This window comes from Phyllobates terribilis, unplaced genomic scaffold (genome assembly GCF_046119375.1).
Source record: "Phyllobates terribilis strain yellow unplaced genomic scaffold, ASM4611937v1 Scaffold_650__1_contigs__length_881393, whole genome shotgun sequence".
In the NCBI taxonomy this organism is placed as follows: Eukaryota; Metazoa; Chordata; class Amphibia; order Anura; family Dendrobatidae; genus Phyllobates; species Phyllobates terribilis.
Window position 1 is genome coordinate 600,768 of NW_027363410.1, and position 21,710 is coordinate 622,477.

A 21,710-nucleotide genomic window follows, 5' to 3' on the forward strand; every position below is an offset into this window, starting at 1 on the left:
ACCACACACTTTGACCTAAAGGCCATGCATTTTCACTTAAGGGATCGGAGATCGCACACTCCTGCACACAGTATACGTCCGCATCCAAGTTGCTCAAGTAGTCCAAAATTGCCACTCTTCTCGACTCAGATTTAATCAGCCGAACATTTAGCGACAAGATGCTGAGAGCAACTTGGGCACCCATCTATTAATTTGATGTGGCAGGTCACGACAACATGCCCACCTGTACATCATCCTAACCCTTCTGGGGGTAGGACGCTGGACGTGCAGATATCGTAGTTTGTGCCTTCCCCCAAAAAAGACACATCTTGGGGATCGGATGCAGTAGGGTACACCCGGGCTGGACTCACACTGCAGTCACTTAAAGGGGAAAAGGATGGTTCAGTTTTCTTCTTTTTCTTCACTGAAGCGCCTCCATCTTCATCTGAACTATAATCCCGCCGCTGGGGGTCAAAGTCCCCCTGACATCCCTCCTCCTCAAGGTCAGAAACGACATCGCTCCAGGCCACATGCGGTGTTCTGGTCAGATCAGACTCCTCTTCCCCCTGCAATGTAACCATCATGTCTGGAATTTCAGCCTCCAGATCCTCCACCGGGGCCACTTCCATGCCTATGCGATCATCAGTTATCGTCTCAGACTCACTGACATCTGAAGCCACAGACGCGGCCCTCTGCACCGGTGGCTCAGGTGCCAGCTCCATATTTCCTCTTACATTCACACGAACCAGTTCTGGAAAAGCAACCCGAGCCTCCTCCTCATCCAGGAAAGCCAGAGTAGATATCGGAGCAGTCGGAGTTGGAGCAGTCGGAGTTGGAGCTGTGGGTGCAGGAGATTCATTTCTTCTCCTTCCCCTTCCCGCTGCCCCCGCATATGAACCAGGATGGAATATACAGTCTCTGAAGGCATGCCCCTTCTCTCCGCAGAGGTTACAGACTATTTCATTTTTGCAATTATTGGAAGAATGACCCACCTCATTGCACTTCCTGCAAATAATCTGTCTGATGTCGCATGCTTCCTGAGTATGGCCATACCTCCTACAATGACGACAAAACCTGGGCGCATTGGGGAAGAACAGGTAACCCCGCTCACTCCCAATGGAAAAATTTGATGGAGGATAATGTATACCCCCTGGTTCATCAGGACTTTCCCGGAACTTGACCATGAAACGATATTTACCGGTCCATAGTTCCTCCTCATTCATGACTTTTACTGCCACCTTGGTAATATAGCAGTGCCTATTTAGAAAGGCATAAATCAAAGCCAAGTCCACATGTGGGTTGTACATGAAAACAGTCAGAGGTACCTCTTTGGAGCAATACAAGATGACAAAAGTCAGCCCATCCAAATATTGATTGTCCAGATTCTTTTTCAAACAATCATAGAAATTGTTGCAAACAGCCATAGAAGTAAATACAAGATTATACTTGCTTTTGAATTGCTGGAGGCACAAGATTTCTTCCTTCTTCACTTCAAGGAGTCCAAACAAAATCTCCTTCACCACGAAGCTGAGGGTAAAGATTCCTTCTTTGCCTTCTTCCACATCAATCTGGATTCCAAACTTCACTCGAGCCTCACCGGGCCCAGCGTATCGAATGCGTCCCATTATCGCTAGTCGTGTCTACTGGCCAACTCCTTATAGCAGCAAGTGGCTTAAGCCATAAAATGGCGATGCCACAGGGCCAAGAGTTAACGCACAGACAGCCAAATGACTAGACCCATTACAGATCTGAGCCAAAAGGCCGAGAAGCGATAACCAGAATTGGTTTCAAACTACGGAGCCACCCAAGGATCCTGAAAAGTCCATTTGTGGAGATGAGCTCCTGGACTCCCGTTAAGAAGACATGTTGTCAACCTCTAGATCCCTTACATGCCTGCACTTTTCGGCTTGCTGCTGCTGCAATCCACGCGTTTTAGATCTGCATAACTCCACCTCTTTAAACACAGCACCTTCACCCCCTGCTGTTCCCACCCGCCGCAACACCGTTGGACGGGAGGAGAACCAATTAAGGCGGGGGGTGGGGTGGAACGAGCAGCTGTCTACCCTTAGCAGGAGGGCTCCTGATTACATACCTCTCCTGCTGCTGCTGCTGCTGGCTGTCCAGCAGCAGACTGAAGGTGGCTGCTGCTGTGCACAGGTATATAAAGGCTCAGAGCCTATTATGACACGCGCAGCCAGCGTTCCAGTGCCACATTCCATCTACTGCAGGCAGGATACCTGGCTGGCTGAATGTCGCTGAGAAGCTCACAGAGACCGCCATAAGCAACAGTTTAACAGAATGCCACAGACTAATCAACCAAACTTTTTGGGTTGGGTTCTCTTTTATAGTCTGCAGGCATTAAATGAAAGAAGTCAGTGTTCCAGCAGAAGGAGACAACGTTTCAGAAAAGGCATTGTAGCAAACCAAAAAAGAAATTTTAAGCGCAGCAGAGTAACCAGCGCACATACCTGTTAGCTCAGGTGAGTTTAAAAGGCTGCTGTTGATAACAAGGGCATTTGCTAAATAGATGGTGTGTGTGCAACAATATACTGAAAGGTCAATTATATTGTGCAGCTTATCTCACCACCTGTAGTTATTTAGGTGAAAGCTCCAAAATGCTTGCCTAATATGTCTGTTTATCCAAAAGGAAGTAAAAAGGGAGAGCTAGAAAGATAGCATTGCATCACATTACATGGCAATGCAATGCACAGTTGCTGAAGTTGAACCAAAATGAGCTTGTAATCTGGCTTCTGCAACTTTGAACATGAAAAATCCAATGAGGAGAAGAAAAGCAAAGCCAAAGAGTCCATCCCCAAATCCGACAAACAAGCAAAATGAACAAAAAACATTGAATTCAATTCTTTCTGATTTTAGAAACTGCATTAAAGAAGGGGTGCACCGGTCCTGGAGATACTGCAATACCAGGTCAATGCGTGGAGTGGACAGAGCAAGCTCTTTTTCCATCTCCCTGTTCTAAAAATCCATTTAATATATGGTCCCCAGATAGGGGACGTATCAGATATTAAACTGATAAGAACAGATACTACACTTGATCTTAGCCAAAAGGCCGAGAAGCGATAACCAGAATTGGTTTCAAACTACGGAGCCACCCAAGGATCCTGAAAAGTCCATTTGTGGAGATGAGCTCCTGGACTCCCGTTAAGAAGACATGTTGTCAACCTCTAGATCCCTTACATGCCTGCACTTTTCGGCTTGCTGCTGCTGCAATCCACGCGTTTTAGATCTGCATAACTCCACCTCTTTAAACACAGCACCTTCACCCCCTGCTGTTCCCACCCGCCTCAACACCGTTGGAAGGGAGGAGAACCAATTAAGGCGGGGGGTGGGGTGGAACGAGCAGCTGTCTACCCTTAGCAGGAGGGCTCCTGATTACATACCTCTCCTGCTGCTGCTGCTGCTGGCTGTCCAGCAGCAGACTGAAGGTGGCTGCTGCTGTGCACAGGTATATAAAGGCTCAGAGCCTATTATGACACGCGCAGCCATCGTTCCATTGCCACATTCCATCTACTGCAGGCAGGATACCTGGCTGGCTGAATGTCGCTGAGAAGCTCACAGAGACCGCCATAAGCAACAGTTTAACAGAATGCCACAGACTAATCAACCAAACTTTTTGGGTTGGGTTCTCTTTTATAGTCTGCAGGCATTAAATGAAAGAAGTCAGTGTTCCAGCAGAAGGAGACAACGTTTCAGAAAAGGCATTGTAGCAAACCAAAAAAGAAATTTTAAGCGCAGCAGAGTAACCAGCGCACATACCTGTTAGCTCAGGTGAGTTTAAAAGGCTGCTGTTGATAACAAGGGCATTTGCTAAATAGATGGTGTGTGTGCAACAATATACTGAAAGGTCAATTATATTGTGCAGCTTATCTCACCACCTGTAGTTATTTAGGTGAAAGCTCCAAAATGCTTGCCTAATATGTCTGTTTATCCAAAAGGAAGTAAAAAGGGAGAGCTAGAAAGATAGCATTGCATCACATTACATGGCAATGCAATGCACAGTTGCTGAAGTTGAACCAAAATGAGCTTGTAATCTGGCTTCTGCAACTTTGAACATGAAAAATCCAATGAGGAGAAGAAAAGCAAAGCCAAAGAGTCCATACCAAAATCCGACAAACAAGCAAAATGAACAAAAAACTTTGAATTCAATTCTTTCTGATTTTAGAAACTGCATTAAAGAAGGGGTACACCGGTCCTGGAGATACTGCAATACCAGGTCAATGCGTGGAGTGGACAGAGCAAGCTCTTTTTCCATCTCCCTGTTCTAAAAATCCATTTAATATATGGTCCCCAGATAGGGGACGTATCAGATATTAAACTGATAAGAACAGATACTACACTTGATCTTAGCCAAAAGGCCGAGAAGCGATAACCAGAATTGGTTTCAAACTACGGAGCCACCCAAGGATCCTGAAAAGTCCATTTGTGGAGATGAGCTCCTGGACTCCCGTTAAGAAGACATGTTGTCAACCTCTAGATCCCTTACATGCCTGCACTTTTCGGCTTGCTGCTGCTGCAATCCACGCGTTTTAGATCTGCATAACTCCACCTCTTTAAACACAGCACCTTCACCCCCTGCTGTTCCCACCCGCCTCAACACCGTTGGAAGGGAGGAGAACCAATTAAGGCGGGGGGTGGGGTGGAACGAGCAGCTGTCTACCCTTAGCAGGAGGGCTCCTGATTACATACCTCTCCTGCTGCTGCTGGCTGTCCAGCAGCAGACTGAAGGTGGCTGCTGCTGTGCACAGGTATATAAAGGCTCAGAGCCTATTATGACACGCGCAGCCATCGTTCCATTGCCACATTCCATCTACTGCAGGCAGGATACCTGGCTGGCTGAATGTCGCTGAGAAGCTCACAGAGACCGCCATAAGCAACAGTTTAACAGAATGCCACAGACTAATCAACCAAACTTTTTGGGTTGGGTTCTCTTTTATAGTCTGCAGGCATTAAATGAAAGAAGTCAGTGTTCCAGCAGAAGGAGACAACGTTTCAGAAAAGGCATTGTAGCAAACCAAAAAAGAAATTTTAAGCGCAGCAGAGTAACCAGCGCACATACCTGTTAGCTCAGGTGAGTTTAAAAGGCTGCTGTTGATAACAAGGGCATTTGCTAAATAGATGGTGTGTGTGCAACAATATACTGAAAGGTCAATTATATTGTGCAGCTTATCTCACCACCTGTAGTTATTTAGGTGAAAGCTCCAAAATGCTTGCCTAATATGTCTGTTTATCCAAAAGGAAGTAAAAAGGGAGAGCTAGAAAGATAGCATTGCATCACATTACATGGCAATGCAATGCACAGTTGCTGAAGTTGAACCAAAATGAGCTTGTAATCTGGCTTCTGCAACTTTGAACATGAAAAATCCAATGAGGAGAAGAAAAGCAAAGCCAAAGAGTCCATACCAAAATCCGACAAACAAGCAAAATGAACAAAAAACTTTGAATTCAATTCTTTCTGATTTTAGAAACTGCATTAAAGAAGGGGTGCACCGGTCCTGGAGATACTGCAATACCAGGTCAATGCGTGGAGTGGACAGAGCAAGCTCTTTTTCCATCTCCCTGTTCTAAAAATCCATTTAATATATGGTCCCCAGATAGGGGACGTATCAGATATTAAACTGATAAGAACAGATACTACACTTGATCTTAGCCAAAAGGCCGAGAAGCGATAACCAGAATTGGTTTCAAACTACGGAGCCACCCAAGGATCCTGAAAAGTCCATTTGTGGAGATGAGCTCCTGGACTCCCGTTAAGAAGACATGTTGTCAACCTCTAGATCCCTTACATGCCTGCACTTTTCGGCTTGCTGCTGCTGCAATCCACGCGTTTTAGATCTGCATAACTCCACCTCTTTAAACACAGCACCTTCACCCCCTGCTGTTCCCACCCGCCTCAACACCGTTGGAAGGGAGGAGAACCAATTAAGGCGGGGGGTGGGGTGGAACGAGCAGCTGTCTACCCTTAGCAGGAGGGCTCCTGATTACATACCTCTCCTGCTGCTGCTGCTGGCTGTCCAGCAGCAGACTGAAGGTAGCTGCTGCTGTGCACAGGTATATAAAGGCTCAGAGCCTATTATGACACGCGCAGCCAGCGTTCCATTGCCACATTCCATCTACTGCAGGCAGGATACCTGGCTGGCTGAATGTCGCTGAGAAGCTCACAGAGACCGCCATAAGCAACAGTTTAACAGAATGCCACAGACTAATCAACCAAACTTTTTGGGTTGGGTTCTCTTTTATAGTCTGCAGGCATTAAATGAAAGAAGTCAGTGTTCCAGCAGAAGGAGACAACGTTTCAGAAAAGGCATTGTAGCAAACCAAAAAAGAAATTTTAAGCGCAGCAGAGTAACCAGCGCACATACCTGTTAGCTCAGGTGAGTTTAAAAGGCTGCTGTTGATAACAAGGGCATTTGCTAAATAGATGGTGTGTGTGCAACAATATACTGAAAGGTCAATTATATTGTGCAGCTTATCTCACCACCTGTAGTTATTTAGGTGAAAGCTCCAAAATGCTTGCCTAATATGTCTGTTTATCCAAAAGGAAGTAAAAAGGGAGAGCTAGAAAGATAGCATTGCATCACATTACATGGCAATGCAATGCACAGTTGCTGAAGTTGAACCAAAATGAGCTTGTAATCTGGCTTCTGCAACTTTGAACATGAAAAATCCAATGAGGAGAAGAAAAGCAAAGCCAAAGAGTCCATCCCAAAATCCGACAAACAAGCAAAATGAACAAAAAACATTGAATTCAATTCTTTCTGATTTTAGAAACTGCATTAAAGAAGGGGTGCACCGGTCCTGGAGATACTGCAATACCAGGTCAATGCGTGGAGTGGACAGAGCAAGCTCTTTTTCCATCTCCCTGTTCTAAAAATCCATTTAATATATGGTCCGCAGATAGGGGACGTATCAGATATTAAACTTATAAGAACAGATACTACACTTGATCTTAGCCAAAAGGCCGAGAAGCGATAACCAGAATTGGTTTCAAACTACGGAGCCACCCAAGGATCCTGAAAAGTCCATTTGTGGAGATGAGCTCCTGGACTCCCGTTAAGAAGACATGTTGTCAACCTCTAGATCCCTTACATGCCTGCACTTTTCGGCTTGCTGCTGCTGCAATCCACGCGTTTTAGATCTGCATAACTCCACCTCTTTAAACACAGCACCTTCACCCCCTGCTGTTCCCACCCGCCTCAACACCGTTGGAAGGGAGGAGAACCAATTAAGGCGGGGGGTGGGGTGGAACGAGCAGCTGTCTACCCTTAGCAGGAGGGCTCCTGATTACATACCTCTCCTGCTGCTGCTGCTGCTGGCTGTCCAGCAGCAGACTGAAGGTGGCTGCTGCTGTGCACAGGTATATAAAGGCTCAGAGCCTATTATGACATGCGCAGCCAGCGTTCCATTGCCACATTCCATCTACTGCAGGCAGGATACCTGGCTGGCTGAATGTCGCTGAGAAGCTCACAGAGACCGCCATAAGCAACAGTTTAACAGAATGCCACAGACTAATCAACCAAACTTTTTGGGTTGGGTTCTCTTTTATAGTCTGCAGGCATTAAATGAAAGAAGTCAGTGTTCCAGCAGAAGGAGACAACGTTTCCGAAAAGGCATTGTAGCAAACCAAAAAAGAAATTTTAAGCGCAGCAGAGTAACCAGCGCACATACCTGTTAGCTCAGGTGAGTTTAAAAGGCTGCTGTTGATAACAAGGGCATTTGCTAAATAGATGGTGTGTGTGCAACAATATACTGAAAGGTCAATTATATTGTGCAGCTTATCTCACCACCTGTAGTTATTTAGGTGAAAGCTCCAAAATGCTTGCCTAATATGTCTGTTTATCCAAAAGGAAGTAAAAAGGGAGAGCTAGAAAGATAGCATTGCATCACATTACATGGCAATGCAATGCACAGTTGCTGAAGTTGAACCAAAATGAGCTTGTAATCTGGCTTCTGCAACTTTGAACATGAAAAATCCAATGAGGAGAAGAAAAGCAAAGCTAAAGAGTCCATCCCAAAATCCGACAAACAAGCAAAATGAACAAAAAACATTGAATTCAATTCTTTCTGATTTTAGAAACTGCATTAAAGAAGGGGTGCACCGGTCCTGGAGATACTGCAATACCAGGTCAATGCGTGGAGTGGACAGAGCAAGCTCTTTTTCCATCTCCCTGTTCTAAAAATCCATTTAATATATGGTCCCCAGATAGGGGACGTATCAGATATTAAACTGATAAGAACAGATTTTTTTTTTTTTATCGAAAGCCCGAATTCGTGTACAAAACCCGAGTGCGCTTAAAAAAGTGACAAGTGCCACAAAAAAAAGTGCACTAGGATGCTGGTCTTCTTGAAACCTTCTCCAAAAGGAGAAGGGTCCCCCAAACCATTCCCCGTCCCTCCGTGCCAGAAGGCCACAGCGAGGCACAGGGACAAATAGCCACCTCCAGCCGGAGCCAGAGGCGACCCAATCTTACCCTCAATACCTGCCCGAGTTCTCACCCGAGCAAGGCACTGGGAGCCAAAGACTGTGCTCCCCTCCCGGAAGAGGGGAGCCAACAACGCTCTCCTCCCGAAAGAGGAGAGCCAGGGGGGTTCAGGGGGGAGCGGAACCTGATGGCCACACACTCCCCCCCTAGACCTGCCAAGAGAGGAACCCGTAAGGGAACCGCATCCCGACAAAATCCTAGTAAGGACGTGGACACACGTGAAAAAGTGGACACACAGTGACAAAAAAAAATTAAATAAATAGTGAAGGTTTCACAGTATAATACTGCCCGGACCTTCGACCGGGAATTGAAAAATTCCCCATCCTAAGGCCAGAAGGCCCGGAATAAGGGTGTGTGTGAAGAAAGAAATATTGAAGTGCTAGTGCAAATGTGCCATAAACTCAAGTGGGGTTCCCAATCCCAGTGAGTTAAGGCACCCCAGGGTCACCACTCCTGGGGCACTTCACACTTCGGGCTTTCGATCTTCCCCGGCCCAATGGCGTCGATCCTGGGGGGCCATGCTTTCCACCAGATGACTATATTAGCCACCTGGCGTACTAACAAGCGCCTAAACCCCAGTGTGCATAATGTATCAATCTACTAGGGCGGCAAACATCCAAAACCGCCTTTTCGAAAGATACTACACTTGATCTTAGCCAAAAGGCCGAGAAGCGATAACCAGAATTGGTTTCAAACTACGGAGCCACCCAAGGATCCTGAAAAGTCCATTTGTGGAGATGAGCTCCTGGACTCCCGTTAAGAAGACATGTTGTCAACCTCTAGATCCCTTACATGCCTGCACTTTTCGGCTTGCTGCTGCTGCAATCCACGCGTTTTAGATCTGCATAACTCCACCTCTTTAAACACAGCACCTTCACCCCCTGCTGTTCCCACCCGCCTCAACACCGTTGGAAGGGAGGAGAACCAATTAAGGCGGGGGGTGGGGTGGAACGAGCAGCTGTCTACCCTTAGCAGGAGGGCTCCTGATTACATACCTCTCCTGCTGCTGCTGCTGCTGGCTGTCCAGCAGCAGACTGAAGGTGGCTGCTGCTGTGCACAGGTATATAAAGGCTCAGAGCCTATTATGACACGCGCAGCCAGCGCTCCATTGCCACATTCCATCTACTGCAGGCAGGATACCTGGCTGGCTGAATGTCGCTGAGAAGCTCACAGAGACCGCCATAAGCAACAGTTTAACAGAATGCCACAGACTAATCAACCAAACTTTTTGGGTTGGGTTCTCTTTTATAGTCTGCAGGCATTAAATGAAAGAAGTCAGTGTTCCAGCAGAAGGAGACAACGTTTCAGAAAAGGCATTGTAGCAAACCAAAAAAGAAATTTTAAGCGCAGCAGAGTAACCAGCGCACATACCTGTTAGCTCAGGTGAGTTTAAAAGGCTGCTGTTGATAACAAGGGCATTTGCTAAATAGATGGTGTGTGTGCAACAATATACTGAAAGGTCAATTATATTGTGCAGCTTATCTCACCACCTGTAGTTATTTAGGTGAAAGCTCCAAAATGCTTGCCTAATATGTCTGTTTATCCAAAAGGAAGTAAAAAGGGAGAGCTAGAAAGATAGCATTGCATCACATTACATGGCAATGCAATGCACAGTTGCTGAAGTTGAACCAAAATGAGCTTGTAATCTGGCTTCTGCAACTTTGAACATGAAAAATCCAATGAGGAGAAGAAAAGCAAAGCCAAAGAGTCCATCCCAAAATCCGACAAACAAGCAAAATGAACAAAAAACATTGAATTCAATTCTTTCTGATTTTAGAAACTGCATTAAAGAAGGGGTGCACCGGTCCTGGAGATACTGCAATACCAGGTCAATGCGTGGAGTGGACAGAGCAAGCTCTTTTTCCATCTCCCTGTTCTAAAAATCCATTTAATATATGGTCCCCAGATAGGGGACGTATCAGATATTAAACTGATAAGAACAGATACTACACTTGATCTTAGCCAAAAGGCCGAGAAGCGATAACCAGAATTGGTTTCAAACTACGGAGCCACCCAAGGATCCTGAAAAGTCCATTTGTGGAGATGAGCTCCTGGACTCCCATTAAGAAGACATGTTGTCAACCTCTAGATCCCTTACATGCCTGCACTTTTCGGCTTGCTGCTGCTGCAATCCACGCGTTTTAGATCTGCATAACTCCACCTCTTTAAACACAGCACCTTCACCCCCTGCTGTTCCCACCCGCCTCAACACCGTTGGAAGGGAGGAGAACCAATTAAGGCGGGGGGTGGGGTGGAACGAGCAGCTGTCTACCCTTAGCAGGAGGGCTCCTGATTACATACCTCTCCTGCTGCTGCTGCTGGCTGTCCAGCAGCAGACTGAAGGTGGCTGCTGCTGTGCACAGGTATATAAAGGCTCAGAGCCTATTATGACACGCGCAGCCAGCGTTCCATTGCCACATTCCATCTACTGCAGGCAGGATACCTGGTTGGCTGAATGTCGCTGAGAAGCTCACAGAGACCGCCATAAGCAACAGTTTAACAGAATGCCACAGACTAATCAACCAAACTTTTTGGGTTGGGTTCTCTTTTATAGTCTGCAGGCATTAAATGAAAGAAGTCAGTGTTCCAGCAGAAGGAGACAACGTTTCAGAAAAGGCATTGTAGCAAACCAAAAAAGAAATTTTAAGCGCAGCAGAGTAACCAGCGCACATACCTGTTAGCTCAGGTGAGTTTAAAAGGCTGCTGTTGATAACAAGGGCATTTGCTAAATAGATGGTGTGTGTGCAACAATATACTGAAAGGTCAATTATATTGTGCAGCTTATCTCACCACCTGTAGTTATTTAGGTGAAAGCTCCAAAATGCTTGCCTAATATGTCTGTTTATCCAAAAGGAAGTAAAAAGGGAGAGCTAGAAAGATAGCATTGCATCACATTACATGGCAATGCAATGCACAGTTGCTGAAGTTGAACCAAAATGAGCTTGTAATCTGGCTTCTGCAACTTTGAACATGAAAAATCCAATGAGGAGAAGAAAAGCAAAGCCAAAGAGTCCATCCCAAAATCCGACAAACAAGCAAAATGAACAAAAAACATTGAATTCAATTCTTTCTGATTTTAGAAACTGCATTAAAGAAGGGGTGCACCGGTCCTGGAGATACTGCAATACCAGGTCAATGCGTGGAGTGGACAGAGCAAGCTCTTTTTCCATCTCCCTGTTCTAAAAATCCATTTAATATATGGTCCCCAGATAGGGGACGTATCAGATATTAAACTGATAAGAACAGATTTTTTGATTGAATATATCTTTTATTAGCACAAAAAATAAGTTAACAGACAGTGTACAGTGCCGCAGCCCAGTACACCCAGAATTCTACATCATATTTACATAGCATGAGGATACGACGCACTAACTAGACACATCACACCCCTATGCTACACAAAACACTCAATCTGAAAGAAAAAGCATGTCAATCAATACAGTACGACGAACCGTGATAAGGGATGGGGATTGGGAAAAAGGGGATGGGGAGTTGAAAATCACAGGCCCGAAGCTTTATTGAAAGACAAGACACATAAGGGGAGAGGGGGAGGAGGGGTTTAGTCCTCATCCTCGTCCTCCGGACCGTCCTCGATGGAATAGTCTCTGAGCAGGCTGTGGATCAGCCTGCGGCAGTCCTGGATGGACATCCTCTCCCTCCTCAAGATGAGCCGGTTCCTGGCGACCCAAACGGCATCCTTGAAGCAGTTCATAAGGCGCCAAGCCTCCTGGATGGCTCCGACGGTATGAACCCCAGGGAAGAGTCCATAAAGCACAGAATGGTGCGATAGGCTCGCCCTGGGGACAGAGTTCCTCAGGTCGTCCTCAAGGGCAGTCAACAGGTGCTGTGCAAATCAGATACTACACTTGATCTTAGCCAAAAGGCCGAGAAGCGATAACCAGAATTGGTTTCAAACTACGGAGCCACCCAAGGATCCTGAAAAGTCCATTTGTGGAGATGAGCTCCTGGACTCCCGTTAAGAAGACATGTTGTCAACCTCTAGATCCCTTACATGCCTGCACTTTTCGGCTTGCTGCTGCTGCAATCCACGCGTTTTAGATCTGCATAACTCCACCTCTTTAAACACAGCACCTTCACCCCCTGCTGTTCCCACCGGCCTCAACACCGTTGGAAGGGAGGAGAACCAATTAAGGCGGGGGGTGGGGTGGAACGAGCAGCTGTCTACCCTTAGCAGGAGGGCTCCTGATTACATACCTCTCCTGCTGCTGCTGCTGGCTGTCCAGCAGCAGACTGAAGGTGGCTGCTGCTGTGCACAGGTATATAAAGGCTCAGAGCCTATTATGACACGCGCAGCCAGCGTTCCATTGCCACATTCCATCTACTGCAGGCAGGATACCTGGCTGGCTGAATGTCGCTGAGAAGCTCACAGAGACCGCCATAAGCAACAGTTTAACAGAATGCCACAGACTAATCAACCAAACTTTTTGGGTTGGGTTCTCTTTTATAGTCTGCAGGCATTAAATGAAAGAAGTCAGTGTTCCAGCAGAAGGAGACAACGTTTCAGAAAAGGCATTGTAGCAAACCAAAAAAGAAATTTTAAGCGCAGCAGAGTAACCAGCGCACATACCTGTTAGCTCAGGTGAGTTTAAAAGGCTGCTGTTGATAACAAGGGCATTTGCTAAATAGATGGTGTGTGTGCAACAATATACTGAAAGGTCAATTATATTGTGCAGCTTATCTCACCACCTGTAGTTATTTAGGTGAAAGCTCCAAAATGCTTGCCTAATATGTCTGTTTATCCAAAAGGAAGTAAAAAGGGAGAGCTAGAAAGATAGCATTGCATCACATTACATGGCAATGCAATGCACAGTTGCTGAAGTTGAACCAAAATGAGCTTGTAATCTGGCTTCTGCAACTTTGAACATGAAAAATCCAATGAGGAGAAGAAAAGCAAAGCCAAAGAGTCCATCCCAAAATCCGACAAACAAGCAAAATGAACAAAAAACATTGAATTCAATTCTTTCTGATTTTAGAAACTGCATTAAAGAAGGGGTGCACCGGTCCTGGAGATACTGCAATACCAGGTCAATGCGTGGAGTGGACAGAGCAAGCTCTTTTTCCATCTCCCTGTTCTAAAAATCCATTTAATATATGGTCCCCAGATAGGGGACGTATCAGATATTAAACTGATAAGAACAGATACTACACTTGATCTTAGCCAAAAGGCCGAGAAGCGATAACCAGAATTGGTTTCAAACTACGGAGCCACCCAAGGATCCTGAAAAGTCCATTTGTGGAGATGAGCTCCTGGACTCCCGTTAAGAAGACATGTTGTCAACCTCTAGATCCCTTACATGCCTGCACTTTTCGGCTTGCTGCTGCTGCAATCCACGCGTTTTAGATCTGCATAACTCCACCTCTTTAAACACAGCACCTTCACCCCCTGCTGTTCCCACCCGCCTCAACACCGTTGGAAGGGAGGAGAACCAATTAAGGCGGGGGGTGGGGTGGAACGAGCAGCTGTCTACCCTTAGCAGGAGGGCTCCTGATTACATACCTCTCCTGCTGCTGCTGCTGCTGGCTGTCCAGCAGCAGACTGAAGGTGGCTGCTGCTGTGCACAGGTATATAAAGGCTCAGAGCCTATTATGACACGCGCAGCCAGCGTTCCATTGCCACATTCCATCTACTGCAGGCAGGATACCTGGCTGGCTGAATGTCGCTGAGAAGCTCACAGAGACCGCCATAAGCAACAGTTTAACAGAATGCCACAGACTAATCAACCAAACTTTTTGGGTTGGGTTCTCTTTTATAGTCTGCAGGCATTAAATGAAAGAAGTCAGTGTTCCAGCAGAAGGAGACAACGTTTCAGAAAAGGCATTGTAGCAAACCAAAAAAGAAATTTTAAGCGCAGCAGAGTAACCAGCGCACATACCTGTTAGCTCAGGTGAGTTTAAAAGGCTGCTGTTGATAACAAGGGCATTTGCTAAATAGATGGTGTGTGTGCAACAATATACTGAAAGGTCAATTATATTGTGCAGCTTATCTCACCACCTGTAGTTATTTAGGTGAAAGCTCCAAAATGCTTGCCTAATATGTCTGTTTATCCAAAAGGAAGTAAAAAGGGAGAGCTAGAAAGATAGCATTGCATCACATTACATGGCAATGCAATGCACAGTTGCTGAAGTTGAACCAAAATGAGCTTGTAATCTGGCTTCTGCAACTTTGAACATGAAAAATCCAATGAGGAGAAGAAAAGCAAAGCCGAAGAGTCCATCCCAAAATCCGACAAACAAGCAAAATGAACAAAAAACATTGAATTCAATTCTTTCTGATTTTAGAAACTGCATTAAAGAAGGGGTGCACCGGTCCTGGAGATACTGCAATACCAGGTCAATGCGTGGAGTGGACAGAGCAAGCTCTTTTTCCATCTCCCTGTTCTAAAAATCCATTTAATATATGGTCCCCAGATAGGGGACGTATCAGATATTAAACTGATAAGAACAGATTTTTTTTTTTTTATCGAAAGCCCGAATTCGTGTACAAAACCCGAGTGCGCTTAAAAAAGTGACAAGTGCCACAAAAAAAAGTGCACTAGGATGCTGGTCTTCTTGAAACCTTCTCCAAAAGGAGAAGGGTCCCCCAAACCATTCCCCGTCCCTCCGTGCCAGAAGGCCACAGCGAGGCACAGGGACAAATAGCCACCTCCAGCCGGAGCCAGAGGCGACCCAATCTTACCCTCAATACCTGCCCGAGTTCTCACCCGAGCAAGGCACTGGGAGCCAAAGACTGTGCTCCCCTCCCGGAAGAGGGGAGCCAACAACGCTCTCCTCCCGAAAGAGGAGAGCCAGGGGGGTTCAGGGGGGAGCGGAACCTGATGGCCACACACTCCCCCCCTAGACCTGCCAAGAGAGGAACCCGTAAGGGAACCGCATCCCGACAAAATCCTAGTAAGGACGTGGACACACGTGAAAAAGTGGACACACAGTGACAAAAAAAAATTAAATAAATAGTGAAGGTTTCACAGTATAATACTGCCCGGACCTTCGACCGGGAGTTGAAAAATTCCCCATCCTAAGGCCAGAAGGCCCGGAATAAGGGTGTGTGTGAAGAAAGAAATATTGAAGTGCTAGTGCAAATGTGCCATAAACTCAAGTGGGGTTCCCAATCCCAGTGAGTTAAGGCACCCCAGGGTCACCACTCCTGGGGCACTTCACACTTCGGGCTTTCGATCTTCCCCGGCCCAATGGCGTCGATCCTGGGGGGCCATGCTTTCCACCAGATGACTATATTAGCCACCTGGCGTACTAACAAGCGCCTAAACCCCAGTGTGCATAATGTATCAATCTACTAGGGCGGCAAACATCCAAAACCGCCTTTTCGAAAGATACTACACTTGATCTTAGCCAAAAGGCCGAGAAGCGATAACCAGAATTGGTTTCAAACTACGGAGCCACCCAAGGATCCTGAAAAGTCCATTTGTGGAGATGAGCTCCTGGACTCCCGTTAAGAAGACATGTTGTCAACCTCTAGATCCCTTACATGCCTGCACTTTTCGGCTTGCTGCTGCTGCAATCCACGCGTTTTAGATCTGCATAACTCCACCTCTTTAAACACAGCACCTTCACCCCCTGCTGTTCCCACCCGCCTCAACACCGTTGGAAGGGAGGAGAACCAATTAAGGCGGGGGGTGGGGTGGAACGAGCAGCTGTCTACCCTTAGCAGGAGGGCTCCTGATTACATACCTCTCCTGCTGCTGCTGCTGCTGGCTGTCCAGCAGCAGACTGAAGGTGGCTGCTGCTGTGCACAGGTATATAAAGGCTCAGAGCCTATTATGACACGCGCAGCCAGCGTTCCATTGCCACATTCCATCTACTGCAGGCAGGATACCTGGCTGGCTGAATGTCGCTGAGAAGCTCACAGAGACCGCCATAAGCAACAGTTTAACAGAATGCCACAGACTAATCAACCAAACTTTTTGGGTTGGGTTCTCTTTTATAGTCTGCAGGCATTAAATGAAAGAAGTCAGTGTTCCAGCAGAAGGAGACAACGTTTCAGAAAAGGCATTGTAGCAAACCAAAAAAGAAATTTTAAGCGCAGCAGAGTAACCAGCGCACATACCTGTTAGCTCAGGTGAGTTTAAAAGGCTGCTGTTGATAACAAGGGCATTTGCTAAATAGATGGTGTGTGTGCAACAATATACTGAAAGGTCAATTATATTGTGCAGCTTATCTCACCACCTGTAGTTATTTAGGTGAAAGCTCCAAAATGCTTGCCTAATATGTCTGTTTATCCAAAAGGAAGTAAAAAGGGAGAGCTAGAAAGATAGCATTGCATCACATTACATGGCAATGCAATGCACAGTTGCTGAAGTTGAACCAAAATGAGCTTGTAATCTGGCTTCTGCAACTTTGAACATGAAAAATCCAATGAGGAGAAGAAAAGCAAAGCCAAAGAGTCCATCCCAAAATCCGACAAACAAGCAAAATGAACAAAAAACATTGAATTCAATTCTTTCTGATTTTAGAAACTGCATTAAAGAAGGGGTGCACCGGTCCTGGAGATACTGCAATACCAGGTCAATGCGTGGAGTGGACAGAGCAAGCTCTTTTTCCATCTCCCTGTTCTAAAAATCCATTTAATATATGGTCCCCAGATAGGGGACGTATCAGATATTAAACTGATAAGAACAGATACTACACTTGATCTTAGCCAAAAGGCCGAGAAGCGATAACCAGAATTGGTTTCAAACTACGGAGCCACCCAAGGATCCTGAAAAGTCCATTTGTGGAGATGAGCTCCTGGACTCCCGTTAAGAAGACATGTTGTCAACCTCTAGATCCCTTACATGCCTGCACTTTTCGGCTTGCTGCTGCTGCAATCCACGCGTTTTAGATCTGCATAACTCCACCTCTTTAAACACAGCACCTTCACCCCCTGCTGTTCCCACCCGCCTCAACACCGTTGGAAGGGAGGAGAACCAATTAAGGCGGGGGGTGGGGTGGAACGAGCAGCTGTCTACCCTTAGCAGGAGGGCTCCTGATTACATACCTCTCCTGCTGCTGCTGCTGCTGGCTGTCCAGCAGCAGACTGAAGGTGGCTGCTGCTGTGCACAGGTATATAAAGGCTCAGAGCCTATTATGACACGCGCAGCCAGCGTTCCATTGCCACATTCCATCTACTGCAGGCAGGATACCTGGCTGGCTGAATGTCGCTGAGAAGCTCACAGAGACCGCCATAAGCAACAGTTTAACAGAATGCCACAGACTAATCAACCAAACTTTTTGGGTTGGGTTCTCTTTTATAGTCTGCAGGCATTAAATGAAAGAAGTCAGTGTTCCAGCAGAAGGAGACAACGTTTCAGAAAAGGCATTGTAGCAAACCAAAAAAGAAATTTTAAGCGCAGCAGAGTAACCAGCGCACATACCTGTTAGCTCAGGTGAGTTTAAAAGGCTGCTGTTGATAACAAGGGCATTTGCTAAATAGATGGTGTGTGTGCAACAATATACTGAAAGGTCAATTATATTGTGCAGCTTATCTCACCACCTGTAGTTATTTAGGTGAAAGCTCCAAAATGCTTGCCTAATATGTCTGTTTATCCAAAAGGAAGTAAAAAGGGAGAGCTAGAAAGATAGCATTGCATCACATTACATGGCAATGCAATGCACAGTTGCTGAAGTTGAACCAAAATGAGCTTGTAATCTGGCTTCTGCAACTTTGAACATGAAAAATCCAATGAGGAGAAGAAAAGCAAAGCCAAAGAGTCCATCCCAAAATCCGACAAACAAGCAAAATGAACAAAAAACATTGAATTCAATTCTTTCTGATTTTAGAAACTGCATTAAAGAAGGGGTGCACCGGTCCTGGAGATACTGCAATACCAGGTCAATGCGTGGAGTGGACAGAGCAAGCTCTTTTTCCATCTCCCTGTTCTAAAAATCCATTTAATATATGGTCCCCAGATAGGGGACGTATCAGATATTAAACTGATAAGAACAGATACTACACTTGATCTTAGCCAAAAGGCCGAGAAGCGATAACCAGAATTGGTTTCAAACTACGGAGCCACCCAAGGATCCTGAAAAGTCCATTTGTGGAGATGAGCTCCTGGACTCCCGTTAAGAAGACATGTTGTCAACCTCTAGATCCCTTACATGCCTGCACTTTTCGGCTTGCTGCTGCTGCAATCCACGCGTTTTAGATCTGCATAACTCCACCTCTTTAAACACAGCACCTTCACCCCCTGCTGTTCCCACCCGCCTCAACACCGTTGGAAGGGAGGAGAACCAATTAAGGCGGGGGGTGGGGTGGAACGAGCAGCTGTCTACCCTTAGCAGGAGGGCTCCTGATTACATACCTCTACTGCTGCTGCTGCTGCTGGCGGTCCAGCAGCAGACTGAAGGTGGCTGCTGCTGTGCACAGGTATATAAAGGCTCAGAGCCTATTATGACACGCGCAGCCAGCGTTCCATTGCCACATTCCATCTACTACAGGCAGGATACCTGGCTGGCTGAATGTCGCTGAGAAGCTCACAGAGACCGCCATAAGCAACAGTTTAACAGAATGCCACAGACTAATCAACCAAACTTTTTGGGTTGGGTTCTCTTTTATAGTCTGCAGGCATTAAATGAAAGAAGTCAGTGTTCCAGCAGAAGGAGACAACGTTTCAGAAAAGGCATTGTAGCAAACCAAAAAAGAAATTTTAAGCGCAGCAGAGTAACCAGCGCACATACCTGTTAGCTCAGGTGAGTTTAAAAGGCTGCTGTTGATAACAAGGGCATTTGCTAAATAGATGGTGTGTGTGCAACAATATACTGAAAGGTCAATTATATTGTGCAGCTTATCTCACCACCTGTAGTTATTTAGGTGAAAGCTCCAAAATGCTTGCCTAATATGTCTGTTTATCCAAAAGGAAGTAAAAAGGGAGAGCTAGAAAGATAGCATTGCATCACATTACATGGCAATGCAATGCACAGTTGCTGAAGTTGAACCAAAATGAGCTTGTAATCTGGCTTCTGCAACTTTGAACATGAAAAATCCAATGAGGAGAAGAAAAGCAAAGCCAAAGAGTCCATCCCAAAATCCGACAAACAAGCAAAATGAACAAAAAACATTGAATTCAATTCTTTCTGATTTTAGAAACTGCATTAAAGAAGGGGTGCACCGGTCCTGGAGATACTGCAATACCAGGTCAATGCGTGGAGTGGACAGAGCAAGCTCTTTTTCCATCTCCCTGTTCTAAAAATCCATTTAATATATGGTCCCCAGATAGGGGACGTATCAGATATTAAACTGATAAGAACAGATACTACACTTGATCTTAGCCAAAAGGCCGAGAAGCGATAACCAGAATTGGTTTCAAACTACGGAGCCACCCAAGGATCCTGAAAAGTCCATTTGTGGAGATGAGCTCCTGGACTCCCGTTAAGAAGACATGTTGTCAACCTCTAGATCCCTTACATGCCTGCACTTTTCGGCTTGCTGCTGCTGCAATCCACGCGTTTTAGATCTGCATAACTCCACCTCTTTAAACACAGCACCTTCACCCCCTGCTGTTCCCACCCGCCTCAACACCGTTGGAAGGGAGGAGAACCAATTTAGGCGGGGGGTGGGGTGGAACGAGCAGCTGTCTACCCTTAGCAGGAGGGCTCCTGATTACATACCTCTCCTGCTGCTGCTGCTGCTGGCTGTCCAGCAGCAGACTGAAGGTGGCTGCTGCTGTGCACAGGTATATAAAGGCTCAGAGCCTATTATGACACGCGCAGCCAGCGTTCCATTGCCACATTCCATCTACTGCAGGCAGGATACCTGGCTGGCTGAATGTCGCTGAGAAGCTCACAGAGACCGCCATAAGCAACAGTTTAACAGAATGCCACAGACTAATCAACCAAACTTTTTGGGTTGGGTTCTCTTTTATAGTCTGCAGGCATTAAATGAAAGAAGTCAGTGTTCCAGCAGAAGGAGACAACGTTTCAGAAAAGGCATTGTAGCAAACCAAAAAAGAAATTTTAAGCGCAGCAGAGTAACCAGCGCACATACCTGTTAGCTCAGGTGAGTTTAAAAGGCTGCTGTTGATAACAAGGGCATTTGCTAAATAGATGGTGCGTGTGCAACAATATACTGAAAGGTCAATTATATTGTGCAGCTTATCTCACCACCTGTAGTTATTTAGGTGAAAGCTCCAAAATGCTTGCCTAATATGTCTGTTTATCCAAAAGGAAGTAAAAAGGGAGAGCTAGAAAGATAGCATTGCATCACATTACATGGCAATGCAATGCACAGTTGCTGAAGTTGAACCAAAATGAGCTTGTAATCTGGCTTCTGCAACTTTGAACATGAAAAATCCAATGAGGAGAAGAAAAGCAAAGCCAAAGAGTCCATCCCAAAATCCGACAAACAAGCAAAATGAACAAAAAACATTGAATTCAATTCTTTCTGATTTTAGAAACTGCATTAAAGAAGGGGTGCACCGGTCCTGGAGATACTGCAATACCAGGTCAATGCGTGGAGTGGACAGAGCAAGCTCTTTTTCCATCTCCCTGTTCTAAAAATCCATTTAATATATGGTCCCCAGATAGGGGACGTATCAGATATTAAACTGATAAGAACAGATACTACACTTGATCTTAGCCAAAAGGCCGAGAAGCGATAACCAGAATTGGTTTCAAACTACGGAGCCACCCAAGGATCCTGAAAAGTCCATTTGTGGAGATGAGCTCCTGGACTCCCGTTAAGAAGACATGTTGTCAACCTCTAGATCCCTTACATGCCTGCACTTTTCGGCTTGCTGCTGCTGCAATCCACGCGTTTTAGATCTGCATAACTCCACCTCTTTAAACACAGCACCTTCACCCCCTGCTGTTCCCACCCGCCTCAACACCGTTGGAAGGGAGGAGAACCAATTAAGGCGGGGGGTGGGGTGGAACGAGCAGCTGTCTACCCTTAGCAGGAGGGCTCCTGATTACATACCTCTCCTGCTGCTGCTGCTGCTGGCTGTCCAGCAGCAGACTGAAGGTGGCTGCTGCTGTGCACAGGTATATAAAGGCTCAGAGCCTATTATGACACGCGCAGCCAGCGTTCCATTGCCACATTCCATCTACTGCAGGCAGGATACCTGGCTGGCTGAATGTCGCTGAGAAGCTCACAGAGACCGCCATAAGCAACAGTTTAACAGAATGCCACAGACTAATCAACCAAACTTTTTGGGTTGGGTTCTCTTTTATAGTCTGCAGGCATTAAATGAAAGAAGTCAGTGTTCCAGCAGAAGGAGACAA

At 46.1% G+C, this 21,710-nt stretch overlaps 13 non-coding genes and 3 pseudogenes across 13 annotated transcripts; all 16 read right to left on the bottom strand.

The window, feature by feature from the left end:
* Nucleotides 1-2,867: 2,867 nt before the first annotated feature.
* On the bottom strand, nt 2,868-3,058 carry LOC141235041 (U2 spliceosomal RNA). Its single transcript, XR_012300898.1, has one exon. It is a non-coding gene; the product is annotated as a U2 spliceosomal RNA (small nuclear RNA).
* A 1,115-nt stretch (nt 3,059-4,173) lies between these two features.
* Nucleotides 4,174-4,364, bottom strand: LOC141235206 (U2 spliceosomal RNA). The gene has a single exon (XR_012301060.1). It is a non-coding gene; the product is annotated as a U2 spliceosomal RNA (small nuclear RNA).
* Nucleotides 4,365-5,473: 1,109 nt separating this feature from the next.
* LOC141235043 (U2 spliceosomal RNA) lies at nt 5,474-5,664 on the bottom strand. Its single transcript, XR_012300900.1, has one exon. It is a non-coding gene; the product is annotated as a U2 spliceosomal RNA (small nuclear RNA).
* A 1,112-nt stretch (nt 5,665-6,776) lies between these two features.
* On the bottom strand, nt 6,777-6,967 carry LOC141235288 (U2 spliceosomal RNA). The gene has a single exon (XR_012301138.1). It is a non-coding gene; the product is annotated as a U2 spliceosomal RNA (small nuclear RNA).
* Nucleotides 6,968-8,082: 1,115 nt separating this feature from the next.
* LOC141235322 (U2 spliceosomal RNA) lies at nt 8,083-8,267 on the bottom strand. The gene has a single exon (XR_012301169.1). It is a non-coding gene; the product is annotated as a U2 spliceosomal RNA (small nuclear RNA).
* Nucleotides 8,268-9,061: 794 nt separating this feature from the next.
* On the bottom strand, nt 9,062-9,153 carry LOC141234849 (U2 spliceosomal RNA; annotated as a pseudogene).
* Nucleotides 9,154-10,268: 1,115 nt separating this feature from the next.
* LOC141235044 (U2 spliceosomal RNA) lies at nt 10,269-10,459 on the bottom strand. Its single transcript, XR_012300901.1, has one exon. It is a non-coding gene; the product is annotated as a U2 spliceosomal RNA (small nuclear RNA).
* Nucleotides 10,460-11,571: 1,112 nt separating this feature from the next.
* Nucleotides 11,572-11,764, bottom strand: LOC141235308 (U2 spliceosomal RNA). Its single transcript, XR_012301157.1, has one exon. It is a non-coding gene; the product is annotated as a U2 spliceosomal RNA (small nuclear RNA).
* A 549-nt stretch (nt 11,765-12,313) lies between these two features.
* Nucleotides 12,314-12,373, bottom strand: LOC141234844 (U2 spliceosomal RNA; annotated as a pseudogene).
* A 1,112-nt stretch (nt 12,374-13,485) lies between these two features.
* LOC141235045 (U2 spliceosomal RNA) lies at nt 13,486-13,676 on the bottom strand. The gene has a single exon (XR_012300902.1). It is a non-coding gene; the product is annotated as a U2 spliceosomal RNA (small nuclear RNA).
* Nucleotides 13,677-14,791: 1,115 nt separating this feature from the next.
* Nucleotides 14,792-14,976, bottom strand: LOC141235323 (U2 spliceosomal RNA). The gene has a single exon (XR_012301170.1). It is a non-coding gene; the product is annotated as a U2 spliceosomal RNA (small nuclear RNA).
* Nucleotides 14,977-15,770: 794 nt separating this feature from the next.
* On the bottom strand, nt 15,771-15,862 carry LOC141234850 (U2 spliceosomal RNA; annotated as a pseudogene).
* Nucleotides 15,863-16,977: 1,115 nt separating this feature from the next.
* LOC141235046 (U2 spliceosomal RNA) lies at nt 16,978-17,168 on the bottom strand. Its single transcript, XR_012300903.1, has one exon. It is a non-coding gene; the product is annotated as a U2 spliceosomal RNA (small nuclear RNA).
* A 1,115-nt stretch (nt 17,169-18,283) lies between these two features.
* Nucleotides 18,284-18,474, bottom strand: LOC141235047 (U2 spliceosomal RNA). The gene has a single exon (XR_012300904.1). It is a non-coding gene; the product is annotated as a U2 spliceosomal RNA (small nuclear RNA).
* A 1,115-nt stretch (nt 18,475-19,589) lies between these two features.
* Nucleotides 19,590-19,780, bottom strand: LOC141235048 (U2 spliceosomal RNA). The gene has a single exon (XR_012300905.1). It is a non-coding gene; the product is annotated as a U2 spliceosomal RNA (small nuclear RNA).
* Nucleotides 19,781-20,895: 1,115 nt separating this feature from the next.
* Nucleotides 20,896-21,086, bottom strand: LOC141235049 (U2 spliceosomal RNA). Its single transcript, XR_012300906.1, has one exon. It is a non-coding gene; the product is annotated as a U2 spliceosomal RNA (small nuclear RNA).
* Nucleotides 21,087-21,710: the final 624 nt, after the last annotated feature.